Source organism: Antechinus flavipes, chromosome 5 (assembly GCF_016432865.1).
Source record: "Antechinus flavipes isolate AdamAnt ecotype Samford, QLD, Australia chromosome 5, AdamAnt_v2, whole genome shotgun sequence".
In the NCBI taxonomy this organism is placed as follows: Eukaryota; Metazoa; Chordata; class Mammalia; order Dasyuromorphia; family Dasyuridae; genus Antechinus; species Antechinus flavipes.
Genome location: NC_067402.1, coordinates 289617608 through 289630389, shown reverse-complemented (window position 1 = coordinate 289630389; position 12782 = coordinate 289617608).

Below are 12782 nucleotides of genomic sequence, written 5' to 3'. Positions count from 1 at the left end.
TGCCGCACACATGCAACAAACACATGCACAAGCATGCACCGCACACATGCATGCACACACAACCACACACAATGCTCACATGCATGCACACACAACCACACACAATGCTCACATGTATGTACACACAACCACAACGCAATGCACACAAACACACACAAGGCACACACATGTGCATGTGCAGCACAACCGTGCACAATAAACAGGCACATGTGCGCACACACATGCCCATGTACACACACAGCGCACACCCACTCCTTAGGGTCAGAGGATCACAGCCGCGTAGATCTAGGGCTGAAAGGGACCTCAGAGGCCATCTAGCCCAACCCCCTCGTTTTACAGATGGGGAAACGGAGGCACAGAAAGGCCGTGATTTGTGCATACCTCCCCCTCCTCTCCTGCCTGCTCACCCTCACAAACCTCCCAGCTCCCCAGATTATTCCTGAATCTTAGAAGGAGAAGGGAGAGAAGCAATGAGGGGGTTTGTCTTGACAGCCACAGCTTATGCCCCAGGCCTACAGACCCCCCCCCTTCCCACAATGCATACTGGAGCTGCCCTGCAGGGAGTGAGCAGCCCGTCCCTAAAAGTATTCAAGTGAAGGTGGATGGGCACGGGGAGGGGCCAGGCTGGGCGCTCTAGAGTCCCTTGGAGGCTGCGACTCCACGATCTAAGATTCTGGGGCCCAGAGAGCCCTCCCATCCAGAGGCCTGGGCGCCCCCCGGTGACTCAGAGATGCAGGATCACAGGGATCAGATGAAGTCCTGTCCCCAAAGCGCTTTGCAAGCCTGAAACTACTCTCTGGAAGTAAAAGGACTTACTGCAAGTCCCGGCCCGCTCCCATGGCAGGGGTCCTAGAACAGAGGCCGTCCAAGCCACCCCGGGAGTCAGGAGCAAGCTAGCTTTTATCTGGGGTGCTGAGGTTTGCGAAACACTTTACCATTAAACCTGAGCATGTATAACTTTCTCCTAAATGATGACTGAATGTCACTGGGAGAGAGGGGTTATTCTTATCCCCATTTAACAGATAAGGAAACCGAGGACGCAGAAGCAAAGTCACTGCCCAGGGCCCGGCTTGGCTGAGGCTGGATTTGGGCTCAGCAGGTGGGGCCGCCCAATGGTCTGCACGTGAACTTGGCTTCTGGGACGCCCGCTCCCCACGGTGGGTGGCTGCCCGCCGAGGCCGCCTCCCTCTCCGTTCCGGGAGGCCGAGGGTCTCAGCAGGCCTCCGTCCAGCTTAGTTCACAGCGACAGCTTTGGCTAAGGACTCACAGCCTGAATTATGAGCCCTGAGGGAGAATTGCTCCCCTAACAATTTTTGCTATTGGCAAAAATAGCGACTCCCTGTCACCTCCAAGGGCAAGTGCAAAAAGCCCTTTTGACATCCAAAGCCCTTCACCTCCGGCCTGCTCTTCTTGCGCCGCACTCCCCGATGCTTCTCTTCAACCCAGTGCCCCCGGCCTCCTGGCTGGCCCAAGAACAAGGCTCTGCATCGCTAGCCTCCAGATACCTTTTCTGTCTCTCATCTGCCTCCCGACCTCCCTTTCCTTCAAGTCCCAACTAAGTCCCACCTTCTGTGGGAAACTGGCCCCAACTCTGCTTCCTTCTAGCGCCTTCCCTCTCTCGTCTCCCCCATTAAGCTCCTTGAGGGCAGGGACTTTTCCCCACAGCACTTGGAACAGGGCTTGGAGTATAATAATAATAATAGTTAACACTATGTAATAGTTCTTACTATGTGCCAGGTACTCCCAGAAGCCCTTTTACAATCATTTGACCCTCACAAACAACTTTGGGAGGTAATAGCTATTATCATCCCCCTTTTTGGACACTTAATAAATGATTATCGGCATTTTGGTGATAGAGAAGGAGGGGGAAAGTTGCCATTTTTAGCAGCTGGTTCTCGAGAGATCAGATTGCTAGGAATTAACAGAAGGATCCCATGGGAATTCCAGGAAAAGTCAACCCAAAAGGGACAGATGTATGAAATTTTAATGTTGAAAACATAAAGAAATCAGAAAAGAGATCAATGTGGCTGCACAGGGAGCTCACGGGCCAACTCGGACGTTGAAAAGGCAAACATCCAGAAAAATGGGTAATTTGCAAAGAAGATGGGAAATAGGTAGTGAGAAGAAGGGTTGTAAAAGCCAAATGGGTGCCCACGGAATATTAATATTAATTATTAATATTAATTTCTCAACAAAGAAATGGTCAGAAGATATGAAGAGGCAGTTGTCAAGGAAAGAAATTCAAATGATTAACAACTACATTAAAAATGTTCTATATAAGAGAAAAATAACAGAAAATATCGATAACGATTAGAGAAATGAAAATCAAAGCACCTCTAAGATCCCCCCTCACACACACATCAGACTGGCGATGATGATAAGACAGGAAATGACAAATGTTGGGGGGGCCTATTGAGGAGCAGGACTCAAGGTTCAAAGAGGAAAAGACAGCAGCTCTTTACGTAGCTGCAGAAAGGAATGGAGGGGATGCCCCTCTACTGGAGAAAACCAAACAAGTTCGTATATGATTGTGATGAAGACCATCGTGCTGGAAGACAATGAGGATTGTTTCAGAGACAACGGGGAAGATTAGTATGAACAGATGCAGAGGGAAGAGAGCAGAACCGGGAGAATAATTTATACAGTGAAAATGATATAACAAAGACTTAACAACCCCGAAAGGCTAAAAAGGTCTGACCAACACAAGGGCCAGTTATACTTCTAGAGGCCTCCTCTCTCCTAACTCAAACTGCAGAATGAGCTCGACATTTTGAGAAGTGACCCATGCTGGAATTGGTTTCCCTTCTTTCTGCATGTTTCTTACGGGAGAGCAGGGCTGACTTTCTCTTTGTGTTTTTCTTTTTGTCTAATTAGGATAGAGGGAGGGAGAGAAAATAAAAGCTCGGAAAAATTAACACGATAGAGTTCTTAAAAATAAAACACCTAAAAGGTTTCTTTTCAAGTGGGGCCCTAGGAGAGTGGGACACTGCATACCCTCTCAAGACTCAGCTGATGAATTAGTTGATCAGATTTAGTTGTTGCTGAATCGATCTTTGAAAATTTTTTGTTAAACGAGGTATCTTAGGGGTGCGGGCAAGATATATTTGGAAATAAAGGGGATGTAAACGATGTTTTATTTAAATTTTTAAAAATTAAGAGGATGCCTTCATCCATTTTTTTTTTTTAATCTGGAGGCAGGTCTCCAGGATATTAGGTAGAATGTCCAAGGATGATCCTTGGGATCATCCAGTGGATGAGTGTTATCTGGGACAAGGACAGGATGGGCTGCCATCTTGTACCTTTGTAAGACCACGCATTTGGATAAGGTTATGGATCTACTAAGTCACAGCTTTAGAGCTTGAAGGAACCAGGGAAGTCACCCATTCAAAGCCCTCTCCCTTTTTCTTTTTAGAAGTAGAAACTAAAGTCTAAGTGACTCTTTCAGTCACAAACGCCAGAGGCTGGATCTGACCTCAGGTTATCTCACCACCTCCTCCTGTAAACAAGGCTGGTGCCGAAGGGCATCAAGTCCTGGGAGATGAAGGCAGGTCGAAGAAAGCCCCAAATGGCCCAGGATCCCATAAAGACATTTCTGAAAGCTCTGTTGGGGACAAAGGTAGGATGGGGCCTTTGCTTGGAGCCCTAGGAGGGAGGGCCCACAGTGGGAACACAGGACTACAGTTAACCCTTCCACATCACAGGGATTGGGGGCACAGTACCCCAGCAAACTGGAAAATCCACGTTAACATTTTCTGACCATCCCGTTGAACCATACAAGAAATCTGACTGAATAATATAATATTATACAATACTATACAGCTATTTTATTTATTTCTGAGTTTCTAAACTTTTTCTGTGGAAAACACCCCCTAAATTCTCATTTATTATGCCAACTGGTGACCTATCTTGAAATCTCCATGGGGAAAACTGGGGTGTGGAAGGGATAACTGTATTCTCCCCAGATCCAGCTCCTTATTTTAAAGGGCTATGGAGGACGAGCCGTTATTATTATTTGGACTCATCGATGTCATGTATAGAAGATATATATATATGTTATGATTCTATAAACTAATGTTTACACACATTTGATTAATAAAGCTTGATTGCTGGCAGTGAGAAATGGGAGACTGATGAGTGTTTCCATTGCACTAATTAACGTAAGCAATTACAGATTGGTTTTGCCATTGTAAGGAGGGGGAAAGCCCTACGTGAGGGCCCTCAAGGAGTATCCATTCTAATCTCAGCACAGATAGCTAAAAAATGGCCCCCAACCCCATCCACTCCTCCCAATACAAGTTTATCCTCACCACCCACACAGCTCCCGTTTTAAAATGAAAACCTTTAGTAAACTAAATGTGCTTTTCTTATAGCAGCCCTTCAGGTAAAATATGGAAAGATTATTACTATTATCTTCATTTTGCAGATGAGGAAACTGAGGCCCGAAGGGGTGAGTGAGCTGACTTGGTCAGGGCCACCCAACTAATCAATACCTAAGGTAGGATTCAAATCCAAGTCTTCTTCCTGATGCAAAATCAAGGCAATCCCAATAAACTTTGGCTAGAAAACACTTTCTGCATTCAGAAAGAGAGCTGTGGAGATTGTTATATTCATCCTTTTTTGTTTTGTTTTTTCTTTCTTGTGGTTTTTTCCCTTTTGTTCTGATTTTTTCTCTCAATATGATTCATAAAGAACGTGTATTTTAAGTTACTATACATGTGTAACCAAGAAAAAAATTAACAAATAAATTAAACAACAAAAAAAGAGTTTGATCTGCTATGTCCGGAAGCCCTCCTCTGATACCTTGGCAGGTCTCTGGCAGCTGGGTCTGAAAGGTCTCAGCAAGCCGGATTTGGAGCCAGAAGAGCTGAGTTCAAATCCTGACTCTCCCACTTACAGCTTTATGACCCGTCCTGTCTGCCTCTGGGTCCTCGCTGGTCAATGGGGACTAGTTTCCTAGAACTATGATCTTTGATCCCAAACTGAGGGTCTCCGCCACCCAGGAGTGTATGGTAAAGTTTGACCAGCTCTCTGCGGGCAGGGGGCAGCCACAGCGCAGGACAAACTTTTCCCTTCAATCTGCATCGGGAGCGTTTTCTCATCAGTTTTTTAAGTCTAGAACAAACCATCAAGGCCAATTCCTGATTGCTAAGGAGTCCCAAAGGCACACTGAGAGTTTCACAGCCAGAACAGCCCTCGGGTGGGCAGTGGCGGCCGGGGCCTGGGCTCCAGTGCCGGTTCTGCCACTTAGATGCTGTGGGACCCTGGGTCCAAGTCTAATGTCCTCAGGCCTCTGATGTCCCTTCCAGACTCAGACTTGGGATCCTGCATCCCCCCATCCCCCCACCCAGAGGGGCCCCTTCTCAGGGACCCGGATCCTCTCCCTTTGCTCCCACCAATGGGGGACAATTCCCTCTACCTGCCTCCTCCCTGGCCCCCTGACCTCCTGGACTTCCGGTCCTCCCCAGCACTGCAGGCGTCCACAGGGCTGACCCTCGCGGGGCTCTTCCGAAGGCCGCTGACTGGGGAAACTGAGGTAGAAAGGGAGCAGACACTAAGGCACCGGAGCAGCCACCCCGGCCCTCGCTCCTCCTGGCTTCGAGGTGCCCCCAATTCTGACGCTCCAGGTCTCCTCTGGCCGCGACCCCCTGCCTGGACCCCCGCTTCTGGCCCCCAGCCCTCTGACTCTGGCGCCCCTCAATCCGCACTCTGAGATTTCTCTGGGCCAACCCCTTTCTGCCCCTCCCTCCCGGTCACTCTCCCTCCCCCCCTCACGTGTCTCTGTCCCCCCATATATACTGCCCCCCTTATACCCCCCAGGTATGACCCCTCCCCCAGCACCTGCACCCTTCTATAGCCCCACCCAACCCCCCTGCTCTTCTCCCCCTCCCCCCACACCTACCCCCCTCCCCCCTCCCCCTGCGCCGTACTTGACCCTTCTTTAACCCACAACCACTCCCGCTCTCTCTCTCCCTCCTCCCCTCCATATCCACTAACGCTCTAACCCCTCCAGGTCTCTCTCTGCCCCCCCCCATCTACCTCTCCTTTAGCCCCACCCCCAGACCTCCCGCTACCCTCCCCCTCCCGCCCCCTCCGGCCCCCTCCTTTAACTCCCCCCAGGTTCTCTCTGTCCCCTCCCTCCAATATCTGCGCCCCTTTAACCCTCTCAGGTCTCACTCTTACTGCCTGGGGGTGCCCCAGCTGGGCCCCCCGCCCCTCCCACAGTCCCCCAGGCCCGACCGACCTGCTCCCTGGGCCTGGCGCCTCCACAGCTACCGCCCCCTACTGGAGACCTCGGGCTCTGCAGTCTCTCAGATCCCGCCTCCTGGGGGCGTGGTCTCTCCTCCGGAGCCCCGCCTCCTCCCTCTCAACTCCAGGGTCTGTAAAGTCCCGACACTTTCCGGAGAACCACAGGGGGTCGCTGCTGGATACCCTACCCGCTCTCCCCCCTCCCCATCCCCCCCGCCCCGCCCCACAACGGGAAGGGCCAGGGCTGGAGGGAGCTTAGAACAGGAGATGTCAGAGCCGGGAGGGAGCTTAGAACATGGGATGTCAGAGCCGGGAGGGAGCTTAGAACATGGGATGTCAGAGCTGGGAGGGAGCTTAGAACAGGGGATGTCAGGCTGGGAGGGGGCTTAGAACAGGGGATGTCAGAGCTGGGAGAGGACTGAGAACAGGGGATGTCAGGCTGGGAGGGAGCTTAGAACAGGGGTTGTCAGGGCTAGGAGAGAGCTTAGAACAGGGGATGTCAGAGCTGGGAGGGAGCTTAGAACAGGGGATGTCAGAGCTGGGAGGGAGCTTAGAACAGGGGATGTCAGAGCTGGGAGGGAGCTTAGAACAGGGGATGTCAGGGCTGGGAGGGGGCTTAGAACAGGGGATGTCAGGGCTGGGAGGGGGCTTAGAACAGGGGATGTCAGGGCTGGGAGGGAGCTTAGAACAGGGGATGTCAGGGCTGGGTGGGCTTTTAGAACCAGAAATTTCAGCTTAGTAGGTACCTTCCTTAGAACACCCCCAAAATGTGTCTCTTCCAGTGACTTCAGCTAAGGCTTCCTCCACTTGTTCCCTGACACCCCTTATACGTAATGACCATTTTCCTGGGGTTTTAAAATTAATAAGGCCTTATTATTAGGCCTCCACAGGCCAGGGAGGACTGTTATTCCCGTTTTGCAGAGAAGGAAACTGAGTCCATGATTTGTTTAAACTCAGAGGTGGAGACCAGGCGGGGGCCAGGGATTGGCCTACAAGGACATCCTTCTCTAGAGAAGTCAGGTCTCACAGGACAACAAAGAGGCCTTGAGGGCTTCAGTGTCTCAAAGGGAGAGAGGGGAAGGGGGAGCTGTTCCTCTGCCCTCCTGCAGCCAATGGCAGGGGCCACCAGTGCCCATGCTGGGGTTCTGGGGACCCAGGCTCTAGGCCCAGCACTGCTGTGTGACTTTGGACAAGACCCTTCCCCTCTCCTGGTCTCAGTTTCCTCCCCTGGGAAACAGAGGGCCAGCATCTATGAGATCCCTTCCCACTGGACATCCTAATGAAGGAGGCTCACATCTCTCTGCAGGCTATGGGGGCTGAGCCCATGAGCCCTCACTCACAGATTCAGGGCTGGAGAGAGCCTCCCTCCTTTAGGCTCTGAGAAGTTGCGGGGCTTGCCTAGAGTCACATGGCGACTGTCAGAGGCAAATTGGAGTCCCCGAGCACCCCACTCCGGCACTCCTGGAGAACAAACTCAGGATGGTTTTTTCCATTTTTTTTAGTTCCAAATTCTCTCCCTCCTGACCCATTGAGACGGCAAACACCCATTCTAGGTGCGAAGTCATGCGGAAGAGATTTCCACATTACAGGATGTTGCTTTAAAAATAAAACCCCAAAAGGAGCTTATTGTCTCCTCCCTGGGACTTCCCTGCTTTTGACTGTGGCCCCTGTATGCTACAGCCCTGAGGTCTCTCCGGCTGCTCTCCAGTGCCTACCTGGGTCCCCTGGAGTCCTCTTCCTTTCCCCAGCCTGCCTGCCATAACTCCAGGAAAAGGCCCTCTTTACCCCCTCTGGTTACTGCCTCTCTCCCCACCTCCACCTTCTCCCCTTCCGAACCATCCTTCACTCCCAGAATATTCTTCCTGACACACACAGCTCCCGTTGTGTGGCTGCTCTGCTCCACACCCTTCAGCGATTGCTTGTTGCCCCCTCAGGAAATTTCACCGTGAACGAACATTCAATATGGCGTCACCCAACATTTCCGGTCTCATCTTCCATTACTGGACTCTGTGAATGTATCTTGTATGTGACCCTGTGGAGCCTGTGTGTGTGTGTGTGTGTGTGTGTGTGTGTGATTTTTGCTTCTTTTTGAATCCCCACGTAGCCCTTAGCCCACTGCCTGGCTCTTACTTTTTTGCTCCCATCAAACAGACCAAAGTACCCTGCAAAAGTCCATATATGTACTCATTGTCTCTGAGGATGAATGCAAGCTTCTCCTGGGAAGGGGCTTGGTGGTGTAATTCCCTGTGATTAGCAGAGGCTTTGGGACACTGATCAATGTTTGGGGGTTGTCTTCCCTTACTCTTTTGCCATTGAAGTCCTGCCCATTGGGCAACATGAGATAAGTGGTAAACGGCTTTGGAGCCAGAGACCTGGATTTGAATCTTAACTCTGTGACGTATCACTTGTGAGACCGTGGGCAAATCATCTGGCTACTATGGGGTCCTATCTGGAAACTGAGCTTGGAAGAGATAGATCATTTAAATCTATCTATCTATCTATCCATGTATCCCTCTATCTATCCATCCACCCAACCCTCTATCTATCTGTCTGTCTGTCTATCCATCCCTCTATCTATCCACCACCCCTCTATCTCTATCTATCTATCTGTCCATTCATCCCTCTATCTCTCTGTCTATCTATCCATCCATCCCTCTATCTATCCATCCATCCATCCCTCTATCTATCTATCTGTCTGTCTGTGTCTGTCTATCTGTCTATTCATCTATCTATCTATCCATGCATCCACCCCTCCATCTATCTATCTATCCATTCATCCATCCCTCCATCCCTCTATTTATCTATCTGTCTGTTTATCTATTCATCTATCTATCCATCCATCCTTCCATCCACCCCTCTATCTATCTATCTATTCATTCATGCACCCCTCTATCTATTTATCCATCCATCCATCCCTCTATCTATCTGTCTGTCTATCCATTTATCTATCTGTCCATCCATCCATCCCTCTATCTATCTATCTGTCTGTCTATCCATTTATCTATCTGTCCATCCATCCATCCCTCTATCTATCTATCTATCCATCTATCCATCCATCCCTCTATCTATTCATCCATCCCTCTATCTATGTCTGTCTGTCTATCTATCCATCCAACTGTCTATTTATCCATCCATCCCTCTATCTATCTGTCTGTCTGTCCATCTGTCTATCATTCTATCTGTCTATCCATCCATCCATCCATCTATCTCTGTCTGTCTGTCTATCTATTCAGCTATCTGTCTATCTATTCATCTATCTGTCTGTCTATCTATCATCTATCCATCCATCTATCTATCATCTATCCATCCATCCATCTATCCATTCATCTATCTATCTATCTATCATCTATCCATCCATCCATTAATCTATCTCTCTGTCTATCTATCTATCCATCCATCCATCTATCCTTTAATCTATCTATCTATTCATCCATCTATCTATCCATTAATCTATCTGTCTATCTATCTATCCATTAATCTTTCTATCCATCCATCCATCCATCCATTTATCTATTTATCTAACTGTTTATCTATCTATCTATCATTTATCCATCCATCCATCTATCTATTTATCTATCTATCCATTCCTCTATCTGTCTATCTATCTATCATCTATCCATCCATCTATCTATTTATCTATCCATCCATCTGTCTGTCTGTCTATCTATCTATCATCTATCCATCCATCCATTAATCTATCTATCTATCCATCCATCCATCTATCCTTTAATCTATCTATCCATCCATCCATCCATCCATCTATCCTTTAATCTATCTATCTATCCCTCCATCTATCCATTAATCTGTCTGTCTGTCTGTCTGTCTGTCTATCTATCTATTCATCTGTCACCTATCCATCCATCCATCTAGCTATTTATTTATCTATCCATCCCTCTATCTGTCTGTCTATCTACCCATCTATCCATTAATCTATCTATCTATCCGTCCATCTATCCATTCATCCATTCATCTATCTATCTATCCATCCACCTATCTATCATCTATCCATCTATACATCCATCTATCTGTCTGTCTGTCTGTCTATCTATCTATCATCTATCCATCCATTCATCTATTTATCTATCTATCCATCCCTCTATCTGTCTGTCTATCTATCCATTCATTAATCTATCTATCCATCCATCCATCCATTTATTTATCTATCTGTTTATCTATCTATTCATCTATAATTTATCCATCCATCCATCTATCTATTTATCTATCTATCCATTCCTCTATCTGTCTATCATCTATCTATCTATCCATTGATCTGTCTTTCTTTCTATCCATCCATCCATCCATCCATCCATCTATCCATTGACCTATCTTTCTATCCATCCATCCATCCATATATCCTTTAATCTATCTATCTATCTATCTATCCATCCATCCATCTATCATCTATCCATCCATCCATCTATCCATTGATCTGTCTATCTATCCATCCATCCATCTATCCTTTAATCAATCTATCTACCCATCCATCCATCCATCCATCCATCCATCTATCCATTAATCTATCTATCCATCCATCTATCTATCTGTCTGTCTGTCTGTCTGTCTATCTATTTATCTATTCATCTATCTATCATCTATCCATCCATCCATGTGTTTATTTATCTATCTATCCATCCCTCTATCTATCTGTCTGTCTATCTATCCATCCATCCATCCATCCATCCATCTATCCATTAATCTATCCATCCATCTATCTATCCACCCATCCATCCATCTATCTATCTATCTATCTAACCATCCATCCACTCTTCTTTCTATCTATCTATCTATCTATCTATCTATCTATCTATCTATCTAACCATCCACCCACTCTTCTTTCTATCTATCTATCTATCTATCTATCTATCTATCTATCTATCTATCTATCTATCTATCTATATTTATATATTGGCAAAACAATCAGACTGTTAAGTGTCTGAGGCTATATTTGAATTAGGCTGTTGTCCCTCTGGGCCCAATGCTCTATCCAGTGGACCACCTAGCTGCCCCTTGTCCTTTAAATCTTAGTCACCTCCTACAAGAAGTCATCCTTGATCTGTCCCTCCCCAAGATTTCCCCATATTCCTCTGTCTGGGTGGGCTGTACCTTGTGAGCACCCACTGAGTGGGGGGGGGGGGTATTGTGGCTCAGGCCCTGCACAAATCACTCACCATCTGTGCCCTATACAATGAGGACAGACCCATAGTTTAGGTCCCTCTCCAATCTAAATCTGAGAGGCTGTGGTCCTGCTGGACCCCTGACCAAACCTCCATCCCTCATATTTAATACTTACCTTGACCTGGGGAGAGCTGGGCCAGCTGATGCCAAATGTCCAGACTGGGGGCCTGCTCAGCTTTCCCTGGGGCCGCTGTGGGGCCAGCTCAGAGAGCCTTCTGCCCCAGGCCCCCGGGCAGTCTCGGAGCCCCGGTCGGCCTCTGTCTCCTTGCAGCTTCAGCGACAAGGCCGCAGGCTCCCCCACCCCACCCCGAGTCCGGCCGGCCCCAGGGAGTGGGTGGCGAATGAAAGGGAGCCCTCATCGGCCGGAATCCCGGATCCCTGAGCCAAAGGCCGGGGCCGCCGGCTGGGGGAGGGCAGTGAGGAAGCCAGGGATGGGGCAGCTGGGTCCTGCTGAGGATCTGGACTCCAGGAGGGCCGAGTCAGCCAGAAGACAGCTTAGAAATCATCTAGGCCGCACCTCCTGCTTTTAAAATGGGGAGGTTGAGGCCAGACGATTTAAGGAAAGTCACACAGTAAGTGGAGGATTTGAACCCAGTTCTCCAATTCCTGAGTGGATCGATACTCATGCTCTGTCCCCCTCCTCCCAAACTCTTGCTATTAGGCCCGAGGGTTCTGTTCTGTGACAAGTGGAAGGAGTGGGCCCCAGGCTCCTTTGGATTTGAGGGTGTCCCTTCCCTGGGGAAGCAGTGCTGGGTGGGCTGGGGGCTTTGACAGAGCTCCCGGATCCCTCCCCGCCTCCTCAGCTGCCCACGGGGTTGTGGGTCGGCCAGGGCTGGATCCCCTGGAGCTGCCACCTGGGAAGGGTCCGGTCCTCTCAGCCCCTCGGAGTCTGGGCAGGAGGGGCTGTGAAACCCGTCCCTGGCTTTGGTGGCCTGTCACACGAGAACAGCCGCCCGGCCTTTCCCCCCTCCCCTTGTGTGTCTCCTCTGGCCACGGGCCCCTCCATCCCTCCCTGCTGGCCGGCAGCTGGCCAGAATGTGGAGCCCAACAATAGGGGTAGGGGCTCCCTCTCCCATGGCCTCAGCAGGCTCTCCGGAGGAATCCCTTAGCACACTTAAGGAGGAGAGGGGAGCACGAGTGGTCATCCTCCTCCTCCTCCTCAGGGGCTCCCTCCCAGGCCCTCTGGCGGGGTCAGGCTTATGTTAGTGTTTGGGGGCAGAGTCTGGCTTGGGAATCGGGACCCCTGAGCGCTCATCCCTGTCCTGCCCGGCTGGCTGCGTGTTCTCGGCAGGTCTCTTCCCCTGCCTCAGGTTCCTTAATCTATCCATCCATCTATCTATCCACCCATCCATCCATCTATC